Below are 22607 nucleotides of genomic sequence, written 5' to 3' on the forward strand. Positions count from 1 at the left end.
CCTAAAACCTTGCCTAGTCTTAAATCCTACAGAACATTCTCCTAAGATGAGTTCTCTAGGATGGCTAGATGTATATTTTAAATCTCTAGGTAAGGAATCATGACATTCTTCTATATTTCCTAGGTCAATGGATTATATTCCTTGGTTGACCTATGCCTCTTCTTATTATTCTTCTAACCTATGCTTACCAGATTTATCATATTCATCAAATATTATATGGATGGTCTCCTCTACCACTAAGGTTCTCTTATTGAAAACTCTGTAGGCTTTACCTACAGAAGAATATCCTAGGAAAACTCCATTATATTTGGGATCAAATTTTCCTTTAGGGGGATTTTCTATTCATTAAAATAAAATATTTACATCCAAAGATGTGAAGGTGAGATAGATTGGATATTTAACACTTGAGTAGCTCAAAGGGAGTCTTATTTAGTTTAAATATAAGATTTACCTTATTCAGAATATAACAAGCAATGTTAACTATTTTTTTCCAGAAATATCTAGGAAGTGAATATTCTGCCAGCATGGATTTAGTAGCTTCTATTAGGGTCTTATTCTTTCTTTTAGCTATCTTAGTCTATTAAGGGGTTCTAGGGGCAAAAAAATTATGTTCTATACCATTCTCCTTAAAAAATGATTCAAATCTATCATTCTCAAATTCTTAATCATGATCACTATGGATGGTCATTATTTCATATCCTAATTTCCTCTTAATCCAATTGAGAAATTCCTAAATTTCTTAAATGATTCATTTTTATGTACTACGAATCTAACCTAGGTGAATATGAAAATCATATATAATAATATATTCAAAGGTATTCCCACATAAGCTGGTTGTACTTATGGGTCAAAATAAATTCATGTGAAGAATTTTTAGTGGTCTAGAAGTGCTAATGTACTTAATGGAATGAAAAGAATTTTTTATTTATATTCCTAGTTGGTAGGTATCACATATGTGGTCTTTAAAAAAGATTAGTTTTGGTATGCCTCTAACTACGTATTTATAGGTGATCTTCCTAAAATTTTTCATGCTTGTATAGTCAGGATTCATCAATAATAATTTTTAAACATAAAGAGTTTGAGTAGTCAATACAATTCAAATCAAGCATATAAATATTATTAACTCTTTTTCATTTCAATATTATTTTTTTCATTTAAGCTTATCAACCACTTAGTAGATAGAAATTTAATATAAAAACCTTTATACACACAATTGGCCAATATTAAGCAGGTTGTGTTTCAATCCATCTACGAAAAAAATAATATCAATAATAAAATTCTTTGAGTTGTCAATCATACATAAGCCCACCACTTTCCTAGTGGTGTTATCTCCTAATGTTACCTTGCCACCTACCATGGCCTCTAGTGTGATGAATTGCTTCATATCTTCATTCATGCATCATGAGCATCCGCTATCCATGTACCACATACTCTCAATAGACCTTTTATGAGAGGACCCCTAAAAAGTCATTCAAGGGTTAGTTTTGGGAACCCAAGTGAGTTTGGGTTCCACCTTATACTTTAATGAATAAGTTGCATGCATGTTATGATGTGATGCAAAAAATTTTGACCTCTATATTAGATGTATTCTACATTGTAATGTGCACATGTGAGCTATGTGATATATCATGCCACAAGAATAACACTTAACCCCAGAAAAAGGATTTACTAATTTATTTTGGGGGTTCTAACTCTTACCAGGGAATCATAATGCATACTATGTTTTAGGGTTATTTCATTGTGCTAATGTAAGAGGTATATGAATATGACCTCCTAGTTAAAAGTAACTCCCCTACCTAATACATTCAGGATATGAAAGAGACATTTGCCACATTGAAGAAATGTAACATGAGGCTCAAACCTTTGAAGTGCACCTTCATGGCGAGTTTAGGCAATGTCCTAAGGTTTCTTCTTACACATGAAAGAGACATTTAGGTTTCTCCTTGTAGTTCCCTCCCTCTAAATCCTTTTGCAAATATGTGAAAGACTCTCTTAAAGTTCTCTAAAGCTCTCGCCAACTTTTGGGACTTTGAAAACCACGCTAAGGTTTCTTAAAGGTTAAGTATTTATAAGGTAAATTTAAAAGAAACCAAAATAAATGTTAATAGAATTATCAGCACATTATACTATTTGAACAATAGATCATACAATAAGATAAATTCATCTAACATAAAAAATTTAACATATATATTTTATTGTACCATTTGATACATATTGTATAGTACGATTAGTTATTCTTTATTTATTTGATCGGTATGATTAAAAATCATACCAAAATATTCTATATTATTCAACCTATATGGTCCAAATCATATGATATCAAATATTATCGATTCAAAATATTAATCATAGATGATCGTATAATTTAGTACAAAACATATAATAAGATATGTTAAAATTTGAATTTGCCCATTTATAAAAATAATAGATAAATGGTGGGTTTAATTTATATATAACTAATCATACAGTCCAATCCTAATCATACAATTTGATTAGCTTTGATACATCCTTAAAAATTTATCTTGATCGGGCATGAATCTCTAGGAAAAATCAAGTTAGAAACTTCCTAAATTAAAATTTGGGACTATCTGAACTATGATTTCAACAAACATATAGTCAAACTGAACATCTCGGAAATACAAACTCAACGACACCAAATTCGACTCAATCTAAGCCCAAATGGTCTGAATCAAGGGCTCGAAGTGTTGTTGGAGGGTTCAAACCACAATTTGGATACCAAATGGTTTCCAAATGTGACATGCTTATAGTCTAATTGAGCGACTCGATGAGACAAAACAAATGAGCTCAAGATCATTGAATTCCAACATCACTAAGATATTTAAATTTCCATCAAATGGTCCATGATCAAGGGATTCAACATCAGCCATCCATCCAAGCACTCCCCATTTACCCTTGATCTCTCATCTATTTATAGGCCATGCTCCTCCAGAAATATATAAATAGACCCCTCCTCCCTCTTAAAAGGGGGCTCCAAGCAAGAGATCAAGAGAGAGATCAGAGATCGCTCTTTCCTCCTCACTCCTCCTCAACCACCGCCTGAGTTTCACCGGACCACCAACTAACGCCTGGACTTTTATCGGACCACCACCTGAGGCTCAGACTTTTGTCCGACCACCACCTGAGGCTCGGACTTCTGTTCGACCACCACCAGAGGCTCAGACTTCTGTTCGACCACCACCTGAGGCTCGGACTTATGTCTGACCACCACATAAGGCCCGGACTTTCGTCGGACCACCACTTGAGGCTCGGACTTCTGTCGAACCACCACCTTAGGCCTAGACTTCCACCTGACCACCACCTGATGCCCGGACTTCTGTCGACCACCACTTGAGGCTCTGTGCCTCACCAGGCAACAACCTGAGGCCCGAACTTCTGCTAGACCACCACCTGATGCTCAGACTTCTACCGAACCACTACCTGAGGCCCGGTCTTCTACCGAGCCACCACCTGAGGCCCAGACTTCTACCGGACCACCAACTGACACCCAGACTTCTGCCGGACCACCACCTGATGCTCGGACTTCTGCCGGACCATCACCTGATGCCCGAACTTCTACCGGAGTACTGCTACTACAATGATCTTTTGGACCCTTGTCAACTGCTGACTATGGTCCTTCCGACCTCCATCACCTACTACGGCCCTTCCGACCTATATCGCCAGAAAATGTTCTTTATGATCTCGGTCTCCTGCATATTACGATCCTTCTGACCTACATTGCCGGACAATGATCTTTCTGACCTCGGTCTCCTGCTTACTACGGTCTTTCCGACCTCTATCCTATCAACTATAGTCCTGCCGACCAAACAAGCATGTCTATGATTATTATCGTAACTCTCACCATGTAATGCGCTCTATATGATGTACATTTGTGACATCAAGTCAAGGCCTTCTCCCTAAGAAGGGCCTCATTTGTTATTGACTGTAAATATTAGTGGATTCATTCAAACTGGGCCAGGCCCCGTGGTTTTTTCCTCCTTTTCAGAGGTTTCCACGTAAAAACTCTAGCGTCTCTTATGAACGCTAACCCTCTCGCTTATCTGATTACGTGCTGGGTCTTTGTAATGCTAGGATATTAAACTTTATATTTCTCTATCACCACGAATACTCCAGTACGCAACAAGCTTTTATCAATTTTATATTTTGTATTAATTTTTTAAAATTTTCTTATTACAAATAAGTTCATACAATATGATAGCTTAACTTTCAATTTTCTTATTATTTTACTCTTATTTCTATGTGCTTAGTTGTTTAGCAAATCATATACCTGAAAAAAAAAAGTTAGAAGAAATTTTTAAAAATACAATAAAATAAACAACAACAATTTTTTTTGCTACAGAAATCTTCTTTGATGTCACTATTTCTTAATCCTGCTTGGTTATGTTTTTATAATTTTCATCTAGTGTGTAAGCTATAATCAAAATTTTCAAAATATTTCCATTTTTTTTTTAACGACAAATGTTGGCAAAGAAAAGAAAACCGGTCATGTAGATCCTATTATTGATCTGCTGATTTTATTGGTCTGAATCCTACCTATTTCAACAATGACAGCTAAACGTCCATTTTCAATAATGAAGATTAGCAAGACGACATAAGATCGATTCATTGATAACATATATTAAAAAGAATATTGATAACATATTTACCTACACACATGTAGTAGCAAAATTTTGTTTCCACTAGTATGTGCATACATGCAGTCACAAAAAGTAGCTTAGAATTAGGGGTGTCAAAATTGGGTTACAGGTCAGCGTTAGGTTCGGGTCGAACTTGACATTAACCCGTTGCTGTTTGACACAACCCAAACCCGACTCATTTTTGCAGACGGGTTAGAAATTTCAATCCAGACCCGACCTGTTGGGTTACCGGGTTACCCGACCTGACACAAAATCACAGTGCGAGTCCCTAACCTGGAATTTTATGGTCATATTTGGATCGAATTTTCAGGTCGTGTCAAATATTGAGACTCCTACTTAAAATTCCCTCTTTTTAAATACTTTTTCTGCCACGTGTGCTTTAAAGTTTATTAATTAATGTATATATATTATATGTTGGGTTAATTTTGAGTTGAATAAAATTTATGCTAATTGCTAAGCAAGCCATTACAGTTCTTCTCTTCTATGCTCTCTTGCAGAATTCTAACAACGACAGCTAATATAGGAAGAAAATTTGGTTTGGGCTTCCCATTAATAGCCACGTTTGATGAGAACAATGCATACTCAGCAGCCATTGGAGACTGCATAACTACTTGACAACCACCACATAGCCAATTGGAAACCACTGTCCATGTTTACTTCAGCAGTGAAGAAAATTTTATGTTTTTTTTGGGCTAGTTTCTCTCTGATTTCTAAAATAATTCGGTAGTATAAAAAATTTTTTAACTAAAAAGTTATTTTAGAAAAGATTAAAAAAGTTTTCTCAAATAAAGTTTTAGATTTTGTTGGGACGGCTTTCTTACTGTTTCTTAAAATAATTTTTAGTATAAAAATTAAATTTTTTGTATTAAAAACTTATTTTAAGAAACAGAAAGAAAGCCGTCTCAAATGAAACCTTAGACCTTTGTTTGAGACACCTTACTAGTTTTTGAAGGAGCTTTCTAATACAAAAAATTTTAGTTAAAATGTTTTTAACTAAAAAATTATTTTAAAAAGGGGTATGAAAATGTTCCGAATGAAACCTAAATATTCTATATATGCTACAATTAATAATTATTGAAAAATAATAGTTTGTCTCCTATAAATCTAAAAAAATGCTGCATTAGCACTAAAAGAGAAAGCCAAAGGGAGGGCCTCAAAATCTTAATACTTTCATATGATTTTATATTATTTTTAAAAATTTTGAATCAGCTGAGCATTTTAATATATCAAATGTTTTTTAAGAAAATGAGGAAATAATATAGCATTATTCTTAAGTATCAATAATTTTATATTAACGGAGAAAATTATAGTTTTTTCCAACTTTCTTTTTCAAATAGTAAAATACAATTTAGTTTGATTACTTTTTTCTTACTATTTTCGATTTTTTTTAATTTTTTGGAATTGGAAACTATTATCTGCAATTAGAATACTTAAATTTTTTTCTCCACAAAAACTTGACAATCAATTTTATAAAAAATATAGCAAACTTTAATTGCTCAATGATTAAATTTTATTTTATATTTTTGTTTTAGAATATTATAAAGAAGTAATATAAATATAACTTCAAGGGTTATATTGATGTTTGAACTGTTGGAGAATTTCTATATGTGGGCAAATATATTTTATACATATAAATAAAGAATTATACATTAGACGCTATCTAAAATTAAGCCAATTAAATTTGTGATCTATTTAAGCATTAAATAATTATTTGGCTTATGTGGCATCTCAATTAAATTTTTTATGGAATTAATTTGTGTAGAGGCTGGGTATTTATTTTATTTTAATGATGGGCCTGAAATAAAATAAATTTACACTTTAAGTATATAAGGGTCGTTGTCCCCAGTTTAAGCGGTGAAGTTCTCATTTTCCATCTTGAGTGAAAAATAAGGGGTCTCTCGCTCTCTTGGAGAACGCCGCTCTAAACGTGGAAGATCGAAAGATCTTGATTCTGCATTTCAATGGATTCAGGTACACTTCCGAAAATTCTTCTCGATGACGATCGAATTGATTTTTGTGTTTCCGTTAAATCCTAACATGAACTACACGCCTAAGTGAAGCAACTTTTTTTTTAGTGGACCACTCGAGTTTGGGACATATGCCTCAACAAAATTGTAATTTTTTAAAATGAGATTTAGATACACATCACGGGATTACTATTATTTTACATATCTAACACTTCAAATATTAATATTATAGTTACACCACCGAAATAGCAAGTTTACCTAAAATCTATGACTCCGTTTTCGTAAAGTTCACGAGATCATCTTCCTACGGAAATACCCTATTTCACGCGCTAGGTCTTAACTTCTAAGACCTCCGGGTGAAGTGAAGAAGGTGAGCTCGCATCTGGAAGGAAGTTAGAGTTCACATCTTTGACGGAAGGTGAGTTCTGTGTTAGGGTCAATAATTTCTCGAGTAAGCAATTGCGTGCTCTCAGCAACCGGCCATCTGAGTTGGTTGAGTTTGTAAAGGGTTACATTCGATCTCAGCAACCAACGGTTCTCTGAAATTATAGTTACATCCATTTACAAAATTTGAATCTTCTAATTTTACTTTGAAAGCTGATTTTTTTTTTTAATTTGCAAAAATTACGTATTTTATGTGCTGCTTTGCTATGTTATTTTCCAACCAATCTGCTTTGTCTTGTTATTGCTCATCTGAGTTCATAGGGTATGAGGAATAAAACTCTGCTGCATAGTTATATGTGCTTATTGCATTCTCATCATCCAAATTTTGTATTGTTTTGACAGATTTTGTGTAGTTTCTAAAGAGTTCTTCAAATTCATCTATTGTCAAAGTCAAGCGAGAAGATCCCAAGATACGATTGCTACGTATGTTGGCCATTGAAGCAACACTTATTGTATTCTCTTGCATCACTTGTCTTCAGGCGGAAACTCCGGTGTCACTTGGAGTTTGGGAGGAACTCCGGCGATGGTCGAGCAGGAGTCTCTTCCTTCTCTTCATCCTTTTCTTTTTTCTTCCCTTATTTTCTCTTCTTGCTTTGGTCCCCTCTTAAGAAAAATGAGGGGCTATTTATAGTTCTTTGAGAGTGGCATGACGAGTAAATAGGAGGAAAATCAGGGGCGAATTGTGAGTGGTTTGAATGGACGGCCGATGTTAAATCTCTTGATCGCGGGCTGTTTATCAAACATTTGAAGGCTATAATGATATCAGAATTCGGCGATCTTGGGCTCGTTAGATTCGTCTCGTCGAGCCGCTCTATTCGACTATAAGCATGTCTTGTTTGGTAATCGAAATTGTGGTTTGAGCCTTCCAACAGTGCTTCAGGTCTTTGATCCGAACCCATTTGTGCTTGGATTGAGTTGAATTTGGTGTCGTTGGGTTCGTATTTTCTAGACACTCGGTTCGACTATAAGTTCGCTGAAATTGGAGTTCAAATGTTCCCATATTTAATTTTTGAAGTTTCCAACATGATTTTTGTCTTGAGATTTGTGCCCGATCAAAATAATTTTTTGATGATATATCAATAATATAATGTATTTTTTGCAAAGCATAGAACTATTGAAATGATCTGAAGGGGTTGTTTGATTTGTTGTAAAAAATGATGTAAAATATTATAAATGCAGGAGTTTTGAAAATAATAATACTTGATTTGAAATAAAAGAAATACAGAGTAAAATTATGAAGGAAATAAAATTTACCGTCTACTTCAAATCCAATATATTTAAAATTTTTCATATTTGAATGATTTTCAAATACACTATAAAATCATCGTCATTACCACCGCCACGACTTGTCGGATGCCGACCACCACGGTCAAAACCTTTTACACTTCATATTGCATTCATTTAGTTTAAATCAAATAAAAGGAACAATCTTACGTATTTATTTTACAATCCAAACTACTTGACAATATTTTTTTTTTACATTACATTCCTTTTTCAAAATTATTGTTATGGCAATTAGAACAGCTTATAATTATTGCAGCGTGCTAGAGTCCGACATTTTAATACAAGGACAATTATAATGATAAAATAACATTTATTGCAAAAATTTGCCAAACCCACCGCTGTTTGTCCAGGCGGTGAAGAGTCGGCTGGGCAAAGCCTAGGTCCCTGATTTGAATCCCTTGACAAACAGTGAAAGACTTAAGTGCTGGCTCGTGTAAATTGGTGTGAGTTGCATGCTAGGTCGACCGGAGTTTTCACTTGCCTAAAGGACAGCGCTTCCTCGTCACAAAAAAAATGACAAAAGTGATGCCATATAATAATGGCTTTTAACTTTAGCTACAAATACAAACATTATGAATCAATCAACAATAATTACTGCTATTATTTCTAACATTTTAGCAGCAATTAAGTACTTTCCGACATCAATTTTCATTTCATATGTTCGCATACATGAAAATGGTTATCCTCATCAGAGCTTTATTTAATAATATTTTGTTGCTAATACCGCAATGAATTACCTCCTACTACAAAGACAAGAATGAGAAACTGCTTTTGAAACCATAAATTATTTTGTGCAGAATCTAGACGGAAGAATCATCCAAATTTATTATATATTTATTACGCATTTATGCAAATACTCAATAAATGCTTATCTAATACTCATACAATACTACTGATTATTTTATAAATATGAAACTGGTTTTCTATCGTATATATTTTTACTATCTTAACAGAAAAATATACTTACATGATAACACTTTCTGCCAGAAAATCAAAATTTATTCTCTTTTAAAACTAATACAATTATTCTAATATAATTTAGTAATATGACTCATTAATTTAACTTCACTAAAATTAATACAATTTTGAATATCTCTTGTATTGTTGAATATTAATATCAACACATTCTTTCTCTGATTAATTAGCATTTCCGTAATGATTCAATTTTCATCGAAAATAATGTTAATCAAACCACCATAAAAGCTTTCTAAACATTATCTTAATCAATCTTCTTCTAATGAATCTGACTTAATCAAAACTTAACACAATTTTATCTTTCACTACTTTATATAATCTTATTTTCATCAAAACTCCTAGAATGAAACCAAGACCCTAATAAGCAGAAAATATAATTAGGGTGTCAAAATGAGTTTTTAAGTCGGGTTTGGGTCTAACCTGAAACTGACCCACCCTCAACTAATCCAACCCAAACCCAACCCGATAAATAAAACAGGTCAAAAATCTGAACCCGGGCCCAACCCGCCCCAAACCAAGGTCAACCCAGATCCGACACGTTGACCCAGGCGAGAAGGGTGCAATCATAAACATCAAACATGACACTAGCGGGCGGGACGCATGAGAGTAAGGTTACCAACACGATGAAGCAAGCGGGCAATACATAGGTGCGAGCATTAGGTTTTTGAGTCGTGTCATAAATTGGCACCCCTACCTACAATAGCGTGAGAAAGGCCTTGCAACAAAAATGGAATGACATTATGTTGAAAAGCTGAACCTCCATAAGCAAGATTTAAACTTTGTTTGGAACGGCATTTTTATTGCTTCTTAAAGCAACTTTTTAGTACAAAAATTAAATTTTTTTTGTGCTAAAAAACTGCTTTAAGAAACAGTTAAAAAGCTGCCTCAAATGAAGCCTTAGTTCGGCAAAAAAATTCCAACATACATGCATATTAGCCGTATACCAACAATGGATCGGCTTCATAAACCTTTATACTGCATGCATTGTAATTCTAGTACTAAAATTTAAGAATTGACCGCTCAACAAAATCACTGAAACAAAAAGCCCGGGAAGCAAAAATAACAAATTGAACATTAACAGATCCTAATAAACTCAGAAAGTGCATTAAGTAACAGTTTTAAAACTTACACATTTAAACAGGATTGAAACCCTCATGGCCTTAGAACTTTAACATTTCATCTGAAGTAGCTTATGCCTTTTTTTTTTAACTTCTACTAAAAACTAGTCTCTAAATCACATTTTGTATCATGTTTTCACAAAAGCAATTTTTTTACTTTTTTTTTCTTTTTAAGGAAATGACCACCCTGTCATCCAAACAGAACAAATTTTTATTGGTCATTTTTTCCATCATGAAAACAGTTACAATGTCGTCTGAAATGGATACAAAGTATACAACAACAGTACCTACAACAACAACTCAAAGGTTCAGCTGGCAACCAACAGCAACAATAAAGAGACGAGCAATCCCATGGCAGCAGAAATAAGACTACACAAATAGCTCAATTGGCAGAAGCCCTGAGAAGATAATATGCTGCTTTCATATTTTGTGAGCACCATGCAGAATGCAAATTAAAGGTTACATGATGCCATGACACCTCAATCAAGCCTAGCCTCCTAAGGTACCTACCCCGAGCTCACCGTAGGGAAAACTTAGACTTTGTTTGGAATAACTTTCTTCCTTCTTTTTAAAACAGTATTTTAGTACAAAAATTTCTTGAACTATAACCTTTTTATTAGAAAGCTGCTTTAAAAAAAGTAATAAAAAAGTTATCCCAAACGAAACCTTAATCAGTATAGCACGAGGCTCAAAAAAAAAAGTTAATTGAATCAGCTTCAAAAAACCAGCACAGATAACTCAAGGATGACTATTTCAGAGCTTGACAGCCATTAAATGCCTCGTAAATAATCTTAGCAAAGCAACAAATATATAGAGATATCAGAAGTTCACCCTAGATCTATACAAGTTTACCAGGTTTTGTTTTCTCTTTCATAATTAAAGAAGAATTGAACAAGATAAACATGACCTAAGATCTAATTACTGACCAAATGCAGATGTCCTCCAAAATTGCAGATCTGGAATGGAAGTTGACTGAACGGAAGGTTGAAAATTAGAGGAGAACACTGACCACTTCTGACACTTCCATCTCATAGCTTTGCCATAGCTTAAGAGTAACTATCTGGAACATCAGAAAATTCAGAATATATAAGATGAGAAAGTTTGCACAAAGTAGATATGCAATTTAATAACAAACAAGTTATATGTGCACTAATGAAACAGGGCATATCAATATCAACTAGCTATAGAATATACTTTTAAAACCTTTAACAAGAATATTCAGAAGATAAAAATCGAAGTATCAAATTATATAATAAAACCTTGTTACTCATAAGAAAATTTCAACAATTAATTTAGTCCAGTAAATTCCAGCCTAAAACATTAAAGAACATTAGTATAAGACTGATTAGGCAGTTTAAGATGAAGATTTCATTTGGGACGATTTTCATACTGCTTTTTAAAGCAGCTTTCTAGTACAAAAATTTTAATTAATTTTTTACTAGAAAATTGATTTAAAAAGCAATAAAAAAGCCGTAAAGAAAGCTGCGTTTTTACCATATTGTCAAAACAAGGTGAGCAATAAGGCCCCCATACCCGCCTCACCAACAAAAACCAAGTAGTTTATTGAGCTGAACAAGCAAATCAGTACAAAACCTGGGCTACCAAGTATTCAATAATTTATCTGTGTTACAAGTTTGGAAGTTAACACATTTGGAAATTTCAAGATACATACGATAATAGGAACAACTGATCTACTAAAGCACAAACAATAACATTCAAAACCCCTCAAAGCCCCAAAAAAGGTACAACAACAACAACAACATCAAGCCTTTATCCCACTACGTGGGGTCGGCAAAGCCCCAAAAAAGGTAAATTATTAAAATTTATACAAATTCTTATGGCATGGCATGACTAACCATGGTTCATTACACTCACCTCTCTTGATAGTAACTATTCCACATAGCTCCTTAGATTTTCAGAAATAATATTTCACTGATTGTTAGATATTAGATTCCACATTAACCCCAACAACTTTTTTGAAATTAAACTTTTCAGTCCTATTAATAGCTATTAAATTGGATTCCACATTAACCGCAAGCACTGTTTTTTAAATAACACTTGTTGTTCCTATTAATAACTATTACATCACATATTAATCCCATTTCACTAACCTTGAGCTTGAACAATAAGAGTTAAGCATAATTTTAGAAAACACAAAGGATATGCATAATATTAATAATCACAAGTCTGAAGAAAATGTCATCAATGAGTTTGAAGTCCAACACAAGACAACGATGATACAACAACAACAACATCAAGCCTTTGTCACACAACGTGGGGTCGGCTACATGAATCCTTTTTCGCCATTGTGTCCGATTAAAAGTCAAAGTCTCATTTAAATCTAATAAAGAAAGATCATTTCTAGTATTTTCTAACCAAGTCTTTTTAGGTCTACCTATACCTTTCTTAACATAAGTCAAATCTAATACCTCAACTTTCCTAACCGGGTCATCAGAAGGCCTCCGTTTAATGTGACCAAACCATCTAAGGCGACTCTCTCTAATCTTATCTTCCACTGGAGCTACTCCAACATTTTCACATATATACTCATTTCGTATCCTATCTCTAAGGGTCAAGCCACTCATTCACCTAAGCATCCTCATCTCTGCAACAAGTTATTATGCTTTTCTTTTAATAGCCAAAATTCAGCACCATAAAGAGACAAAGATGATGTGATGAGAAAAAAAAATTAATACAATAAGCAAAGAAACAATAGAAGGACCAAAAGAAAAAGTGCTTATGGAAAATTACAAAACACATACTCTCAATAGAAACCACCTTAAACGAAAACTTAAAAAACCATCAAAACAGAAGCGAACATGTCAATAAGAGGATTATTCCAAAGCTTTGCATTTCAAAGGGTAAAAGGGGCCTCAACAGGACAACAAACCCACTGGTTATTTCATTCGGTAGGGAATATAGGAAAATAAAGCTACAACATTTAGAAATAACAACGTCATCTAAAAGAGTTAGAATATGGGAAAGGAAGGGAATGGAGAAAGTAAAGAATGGATTTATACAATAAACAGGCGTGCCTAACAATAAGTTCAAATTACTTTTGGTTGAATTAACTATCCGGACAAACAAAACAACATATTCACTTCCTAACAAGAAATGAGATGCCCAAAAAATAAATTATAATGTTAACAGAATAAATAAAGATATGCCTTATCTCTTGATATTACATGAACCCCTAAATCTTCAAATTTTTCACAGCATGAATCGTCCAACAAGTTCAAGTAAACTATTAAGATATTATGTGCAATTGATACAGAAAGAAAGATAGAGGGAGGCAAGGACGGAGAGAGGGGGGGGGGATGGAGAATTGAACATTCAAGAATTATATGCTATATAAGACAAACAATGCTACTATTTACATGGGAATGAATATTTTTATTAGTTGAGGGCACCATAACTTGCTAGTTCAGAAGAGTATATTATATTTATTTGTTTGTCAGGTACTTTGCTTTATTTTGAATTAATTTCTCATTAAAAAAGATACTAGAAATTTTAATGGAGATGTCATGATCATGAATGATAATATCTTCCATTCATACGAAGTAATTTTCCCTCTTTCAGGCGAGAAACTGTAAGACTCACAAATCAATGAAACTCATTTTCTCATTTTTTATTTAATTTTTATTCATATCATCTCCCGTTCTATCTCATGATTACTCCATTACTTCATATAAATCACAAGTTGCTAGTAATCTTGGATAATATACTGTGCCAATGCCTAAATAAATGGTTTATGAGGCCACCTAATTGCTTATAGCTTCAAACTCAAATATGTTGGAGAGTGATGAACTCTCCATCCAAGGTAGCTTGCTATGCTTGGATCCGAAATGCTAACTTGCAAATGCACTACTAAACAATGTTCCTCGCCACTATTGAGAGATTACCAGGATGCGACATTGCCGTAACCAACAAGGTAGGATAACCGCCACAACAGGTCATGGACAATATGTTTTGGAAAACATCAGTTATAATTTGCTAAATAAAAATATTTCATCAAAATATACCTTGATTTTCAATGTTAATACAAGATAAAAAGCATATGATCACAAATACAACTTTCATATACACAAAAGCAATAGAGAACCTTCAAAGTGCTAGTTCTTTAATAATGTGTTAACTTTTAATTAGCTTCTTACTTTACAAGAGAATCAACAAAAGTTCTCTTGTAGAAAAATAATTTAGCTATTTATGGACCTATAACATAAATAAGCAAAGAGTCGAAATTATGGCATCATAGAATCAATATTGGTAAATTAAGGTTCATCTCAAGAAACTCAATATACAAAATTCTAATAAATATTGAGAAGATATTCGCATTACCAAGTTCACAACTACTAGAGGAATCTATGCACTAGGCACCATAAACCAAAACAATCAACAAATGGATAGACACAATGTCAAATAATGTTGCTTTAGATACATTACCTACCTCTAACTAATAAGCCTTGTGATCAAATGAAGTTACATAAATCTTTCTATTTTACTCATCATCCATATTACTTTACAGAGAACATCAATAACAACAAGTCTTTATCGTATTACGTGAGTCGGCTACATGAATCATTTTTCTACATTGTGTCCTACAAAGAGTCAACTTTAAAGGGGGAAAAAGAAAAAAAAAAGTTCAATCATCAAGAACACTCAAAATATAAAAAAGAAAAAGGTAAAATATAGACCTCAAACACTCTCATATGATCACAAATACAACTCTCATATGATCACAAATACAACTTCCATATACAAAAAAAACAATAGAGGATCTTCAGAGCCGTAGTTCTTTAATAATGCGTTAACTTTTAACTAGCTTATTAGTTTACAAGAGAACCGACAAAAGTTCTCTTATAAAAAAAATATAGCTATGGAACTAGAGCATAAATAAGCAACGAGTCGAAAATATGGAATCATAGAATCAACACCGGTAAATTAAGGTCCATCTCAAGAAACTTAGTATACAAAATTCTAATAAACATTGAGAAGATCTTCGCATTACCAAGTTCAAAATTACTAGAAGAATCTATGAACTAGGCACCATAAACCAAACAATCAACAAATGAATAGACATAGTGTCAAATAATGTTGCTTTAGACACATTACCTACCTCTAAGAAATAAGCCTTCTGATCAGCTGAAGTTACATCAATATTTCTATTTAGCTCATCATCCATATTACTTTAACAACTAGTTTTTATCCCACTATGCAGGGTCATCTACATGAATCATTTTTTCCCATTGTGTCCAATTAAGAGTCTACTTTAATGAGGGGAAAAAGAAAAAGAAAAAAAATTTGAAGCATCAAGAACACTCAAAACATAAAAGAGAAAAAGGTAAAATATAGACCTCAAACACTCTCATTTCTCATTGACCTACATAACAATGAAGCATCTACGGCAACTCCATTCAAAATTCTTCTAGATATATTAGAGAATGGGGAACACTCATAGCACCATCTCCCTGCTTATATGGTCTTATATTCTGACCTTAAAGTCCAAAAAAGGAAGATAAAATATGACAAGGGCATAACAAAATTAAAGCTTGCATTCTCCGGTTAGAACCATTCTAGCAAGGGCCGGGGACAGCAAAAGACGGCGTGGACCCTTAAAAGGCATTCTCCAACAAAAATAGGTTCAAGAAAGCAACTTTACGGTAATAGTTTACAACTATTACAGGCACAGTGCCTTATGATCGACAAAGGAAAGGTTCGTCGAAATATTTGAGAATCTTCAACCATGGAAGGCAAAAGAAAGAGAGCCAAACATATAAAACATAGAAGGAAAAATATATTTAGATATACCTAGAACTAGATCTAGAATTAATTGAATGTTTACAAGAAAACATAATAAAAAAGATTCAATTTTTACATATGGAGCAAGAGGGGCTGCAAAAGGAAAGGAAGGGTTGAAGAAGATCGATGCTCACCAGCATCAGAGCGCCTGGTGCGCTTAATTTTCTCCATCTGAACCTGAGTATCCACAAACATTTGCATGCGTTGGAACTCGAGCCCCTTGATGAACTCCATCCTCTGCTTCTCCAGTTCGATCATCTGCCGTTGCTTATCACCTTCCACCTTCTCATAGATCTCAGAAAACCGCTCGATCGCACGGGCCAGCTCACGGATACCATCAAAATCGCTACCCTCTCGCCTCTTCCTCCAACTCTTCGCAGATCTCTCCCTGCTCGATCTAGACCTCTCCATGCTGGATCGCGAAGACCTAGACGAAGACCTGGAGTCCCCATTAGCCGCCGCTGCTGCTGCAGCGGCTGCAGCCGGTAAGTTCCTCCTGAAGAAAGAGTCGTCCACCGGGGATGCGGTGGCAGCCGTACGGGCACGCTTCTCCTTGGGCAAAGGATCCACGGTGCGGATGGCCGCCGCGGCCGCTGCCGCCGCAGCAGCAGCGGGCGGAAGGGGAAGACCCTTGCGATGCGAGGGCAGGGGCAGGGCAAGCGGGGGCGAAGGAGGCTTTTTGGCTGACACAGAAGAACCTATGAGCATGTCGAGGCGGGAGTAGAAAGGCCACTGGCTAGCGAAAGCCCCATCGGAGATCTTGTTCTTCTCGATCTTGTACTTTTTCTTCAGCGTATCGATCCGATTCTTGCACTGAACATCCGTTCGCGGAGGCCGTCTTCCCCCACCGGGACGCGCCACCGGGACGCGCGTTTACGGCGTCCGCCACTTCCTGCCACTGCTTCTGGCGAAGATTCCCGCGGTTGAGCTCAAGGTAGCGATCTCCCCAAGCATCGACCAGCATCGAAGTCTCCCCCTCGCTCCAGCAGTCCTCCCGGTACGGCATCGCAGGGTTCGGCGGCCTCGCCGGCGCAACATCCCTCCCCTCCATCTACGATCTAACAAACAGTGACCCTAATCCTAACACAAAATTCCCCCTTTTTTTCTCTCTCTCTCTCTCGCTCTCAGCCGGCCGGGGCTTCGGTATTCACGGTGGGTGGAAAAGGAAGGGGAGGATGGGATGTGAAATGTAAAGGGGTCGGCGAGGCGCCGGCTGGGGACAGACGCGTGGGGGAACGCATGTGCGGGTACGGGAGGTCGCCGGTAAATCGTGCGCCGACGTTCCCGCGCTGGGGTTGCTGGCGTCAGCGCCGAGACCGCGCCGATTAAGGGGATCGGCCAGTCGGCCCATCGCTGCCGTTCGTTTAATGGCTAGGGTCGGAAAAGATTTGAGAAAAATGCGCGGTGGGAAATTGGAATTTGTAAAAGGCAGCTAATTGTTTGGATGATTATTACGCGCCGGGTCCGGGGACGGACGGGATTGACAATGAAATTACGATTTCACCCTTAGCCAGTCTACTGCGATCGTTATTGGTGGGAGGCGGAAAAGTGGGCCCATGGATAGCTTGATCGGTGACGTGATATGCGGTAATTGGGCCCACATTGCGGGAATGGGTTAATAAGTTGAAAGGTGAGTAACGCCGGTTGCGTGCAGCATGGAAGGTAGCGGCAGGCGGGACCTTTCGCCGTTTTTGGAGGATTTGGTTTTGGCATTGGCGGGCGGGCTGCGGCCGGCGAGCGGAATTTATTCGCGCGAGAGCAGAACCCACGTGACATAGACCACATGGATGCCAGCAAAACAATTTATACTCATTTTTTTAACATAGAGTTCCATTATTATATTTTTCACAATATTTTTTTATTTTTGCTGAATAGACTTGACAGTTCATTAAAGATAAGATTTTTTATTGTAATTGTGGCTAGATCATAATTGCCCTGAATCAATGATCAACTGAATCAATGTTAGACACAACATCAATTTGATCAAATCTATCTCTACTACTCAAGGAGTTTTTACTGCTCCTGTTGATATCAGTAATGTTGTTGTCCACCACTTTAAAAAGCTTTTTTACACTAATCATGAGGAATTTGATCTTGGTGGGAATGTTCCTGTTATGCAAATGCTTCCTCAAAATTTGGTTCAACAACTTATCACCCCATTCATCATAGAGGAAATCAAAAACACTGTTTTCTCCTCCCCAAACTCATCTACCCCTGGACCTGATGGATATACGTTTGAGTTCTACAAATCCTCTTGAAACATTATTGATAAGCAGTTCTGCGAAGCTATCCTGCATTTCTTCAACACTGGTTCTTTACCTAAGCATGTCAAAGCCACGGCTATAGCTTTGATCCCTAAAAGACCACATGCTTTTGATATTAAGGACTACAGACCGATTTCCTTATGCAATTCCTTTTATAAAATCATTGATAAACTTTTAGCAAATAGGATGAAAGAAGTTATGCCCTTTATTATTCATCCTAGTCAGTCTGATTTCATTAAGGATAGAATTTTATCTGACAATATCCTGCTAGCGGCTGAAATTCTTAGGGAATTAATTTAAAAGGCAAGCACAAGTACTTTTGTGCTAAATTTGACATCCACAAAGCTTTTGACACGGTCTCCAGGAGCTTTTTACTGAACAGGCTGCTTACCAAAGGTTTCCCTCCTATCTTTGTTTTTTGGATCAAGGGGTGTATTACTGATGTGCACTTCTCCATTTCCATTAATGGGGCTTTGGAAGGGTATTTCAATTTAACTTCTAGTCTTAGACAGGGATGTCCCCTATCCCCGTATTTCTTTTTTATTGTGATGGATTGCCTTTCTAATTACTTTGAAGAAGCCCTCTCCAACAATTCTTTCCAAGGAATTACTTTTGGTAATGTCTCTGTCTCACACCTTCTTTATGCTAACGACTTACTAGTTTTTGGTAGGGTTACTGTTGAAAATGCTAGGACTCTCAAAAACCTCCTGAAGAAGTTCACTAACTCCACGGGCTTACATGTGAATAGCGCTAAAAGCACTATTCTTTTTTCTAATAGTGCTCTGGAAGCTCAGGCAATTACTGAACTTTAAACATCCCTATTGCCACTCAGGCGATTGCTTACTTGGGCATCCCTATTTTATGCAAAAGATTAAAAATTGGGAACTTTCTTCCTTTGCTTCATAAAATTCAATGCTCTCTTGATGGCTGGAAAGCAAAGACTCTCACCTTTGCTGGGAGATTACAATACCTGAAATATACCATTAGCAACATCCTTGCCTATTGGGTTAGGGGGGTGAGGATCCCGAAAAGTTGCTGCAAAGTTATTAATAAAACTTGCTCCAGATTTTTGTATTTTGGAGATATTCAAAAAAGGAAACTTCACATGATTTCGTGGAAGGAGACTTGTAAACCTACTAAGCTAGGTGGGCTGGGTATCCCATCTATTGATTCTTTATATCACGCTTTTGGTTGCTCCATGATTTGTAGATTTTATAATACTGAGAGCTCTCTTTTCTCCTGGTGGCGTGCTAAACATATTTCTTTTTGGTATCACCGTAGCAATCATGCTTCTGCTTCTGCTTATTAGAATTTTTTATGTGATTTAGCCGAGAAGGTTCAAGACTGTTTAAGCCTCAAGATTAATGATAATTGTGCCTTATCTTTCTACTGGGATCCTTGGTGCTTTATTAAAACTATTGCTGAAAGACTTCTTGACTTAAATCCCAATTATAACTTCTCTGCCACCTCTCACCTGAATGTGAAAAGTTTTTTTATTAGCAATTACTGGAGCTTTCCCCCTGGTTTTCCTGCTCATATGGTGAATTTGATAAGCTCTTTGCCTTATTGCCTGATGGGTAGCAATTCTTTGTGGCTTAACTTTGCAAACCCGAAGTTCTGCAATTTCTTGGGGCATTACTACTTGAATTGCAATGTTGTTTCTTGGCATAATTTCGTCTGGCATAAACATCATACGCTGCGTCACTCTATCTTTTCTTGGATGGCTTTTAAAAATGGCCTTAAAACTACTGGTGCATTACTTATTAGAGGTTTTCAGGTGCCCTCGAACTGTGTTTTTTTGCTCTTCTACCAGTGAAACTCAAAACCATCTATTTTTTGAATGTGATTACACCTTTAGCATCCTCAAGAACATTTTTCCTGCTCTGGGAAATATGCTCCTGAGACTGACCCTTTTGCAAACGTTTAATTGCATTGATGAGAGGAATATTGATAGTAACACGAAGATTTACTGTTTTCTGCTTCTTTGTACTACCATCTATTATATCTGGAGGGCTAGAAACGACAGAGTTTTTAGAAATTCTATTAACAGCCAAGCATCTATCATCACCAAGATTAAGAGAGGCTTCTTTATGGAAAATCACAAGCACAAATGCTTCCAGAATTTATTCAATTTATCTGTGGTTGTTTCTGAGGCATTCTGATGGCCAGGCTAAATACAGACCCGTCTGGACCTTTTTTTGGCATTGGGAGTCTATTTTTGAAGGACAATGATGACAACAAATTCATTTGGATTCCCCTTGGACGATCTTCTTCGATTACCAGGGGAACTACTATCATCTCTTTAGATGAATTTTAATGCCTTCGACAATTTCAGGAATTTGCAACCTGAGTCTTTTTTGCTTTACTGTTTTCCTGCTATATTTATGCTTCTTTTTGTTCAACAGCCAAGGCTGATAGGGTTTTGTCATTACCCATACGTTTTTTTGTGTGGGCTTATGACTTTCTTTTCACTGTACTACTTTCATTTTTAAATGAGATGTGCTAAGGCCCCAAATATTCCCCAAAAAAAATGATCAACTAAAGTTATATTAAAAAAAATGAATAAAAACTTGAATTGCTCGTCTCGAGTTAATGTCCAATTAAGAAATAGTTCAACATTATTTAAACAACATAGAGAGGAACAATGGAAGTGTAAAGAGAGAAAAAAAAAAAGCTGCTTAATTGGTTTAGATTTTGTTTGGAACGGTTTTTTTATTGCTTTTTAAGTTTATTGACCACATGAAAAAAATAATGATCAAAAGCTATCTCAAACGAAACTTTAGTCTTATAGTTTTAGTCGGTGCACCCACAAAATAATTAAAAATTGTTGTTCTAATGGCGATCTCTTTTTAGCTTTTATTCCTCTTATCAATTTTTTCGCAGAAAGGAATGGAGAATTTATAAGGCCTCGTTTGGTTACCACCCGTCTTTTCTATAAGTTGGTAAAAGCAATTATTGAAAAAACAGAGTTTAAAAAAAAATTATTTAAAACAACGAAAAGTTGTTTGGTTAATTCGCTGAATCTCAGTTCTCCGCTCTACTCTACAAATGATAAAAGACAAAATTATCCTCTTATTTTAATTAATTATACACGGATCTCAACCTGCTAAAATTCTGTCCAACAGAATATTTTCGGCTCCAGGTCTGATATTTCACTTCCATGATTCAGCGATCTCCCGCCAGGTACTTCTTGGTCTCTCGTACCTCCATTCTCAACAGATCGTCCACCGCGATATCAAGCCTGGAAACCTCCTCGTCAACGCCGCCGGCGAGATCAAGATCGCCGACTTCGGAGTTAGCAAGATCATTCGCCGATCGCTCGACCCCTGTCTCTCATATGTTGGCACCTCTGCTTATATGAGCCCGGAGAGGTTCGATCCGGATTCGTATGGGGGAAACTACGACGCCAAAGCTGTCGATGTATGGAGTTTGGGGCTCACTGTGCTTGAGCTTCAACTCGGCCACTTTCCTCTGCTTCCTCCCGGCCAACGCCCCGATTGGGCGACGCTCATGAGGCGGTGAGGGCGACGTGGGAAAGTGCAGGGTAAATTCGGTTTATTCCTCTCAAAACTCAATTATTGGACGCTGTAACCAGCCTTTTTTTACTTTTGAGATCGGTATTAATACGGAGTAGTTGGAGAAGTTATTTTACAAACGGAGGCTAAGTCATGACATATTTAGAGTAACTGATATGACAAATTATGGTTGCAATACTTGGCCAAATTTGATGTTTGGAGGATGATTAGAGTGAGAGAGTCAAATGGTTCTAAATTGTAACAAGCCTAGTCAGTCCAATTGTTTGGACGAATGACCTTTTTTAGTCAAGTTGAATGTAGGCCCATATGAAAATTTTGGTGTAATCTAATTACCATATAAAACTAGTTTTTCTTCATTATTAAATTAGGTTATACGGATTATTTGTTGCATACTTCTATCTAATGGTGTCTAAAAATGACCTGACTCGAAAAATTCAAGTTCGACTTAATCCAGGGATTCATGTTGAAGTTTTCGACCAATTTATTAATAAGTGGAGTTCGAGTTGACCCACCAACCCTTTTTTGACTCAAAAATCACATGATTAAAATTTTTTTTTTACTTGTG

At 36.0% G+C, this 22607-nt stretch overlaps 1 pseudogene; it reads right to left on the reverse strand.

The window, feature by feature from the left end:
- Window positions 1-11192: 11192 nt before the first annotated feature.
- LOC110092224 lies at window positions 11193-17667 on the reverse strand (annotated as a pseudogene).
- Window positions 17668-22607: the final 4940 nt, after the last annotated feature.

This window comes from Dendrobium catenatum, unplaced genomic scaffold, assembly GCF_001605985.2.
Source record: "Dendrobium catenatum unplaced genomic scaffold, ASM160598v2 fragScaff_scaffold_1288, whole genome shotgun sequence".
NCBI classification, from domain to species: Eukaryota; Viridiplantae; Streptophyta; class Magnoliopsida; order Asparagales; family Orchidaceae; genus Dendrobium; species Dendrobium catenatum.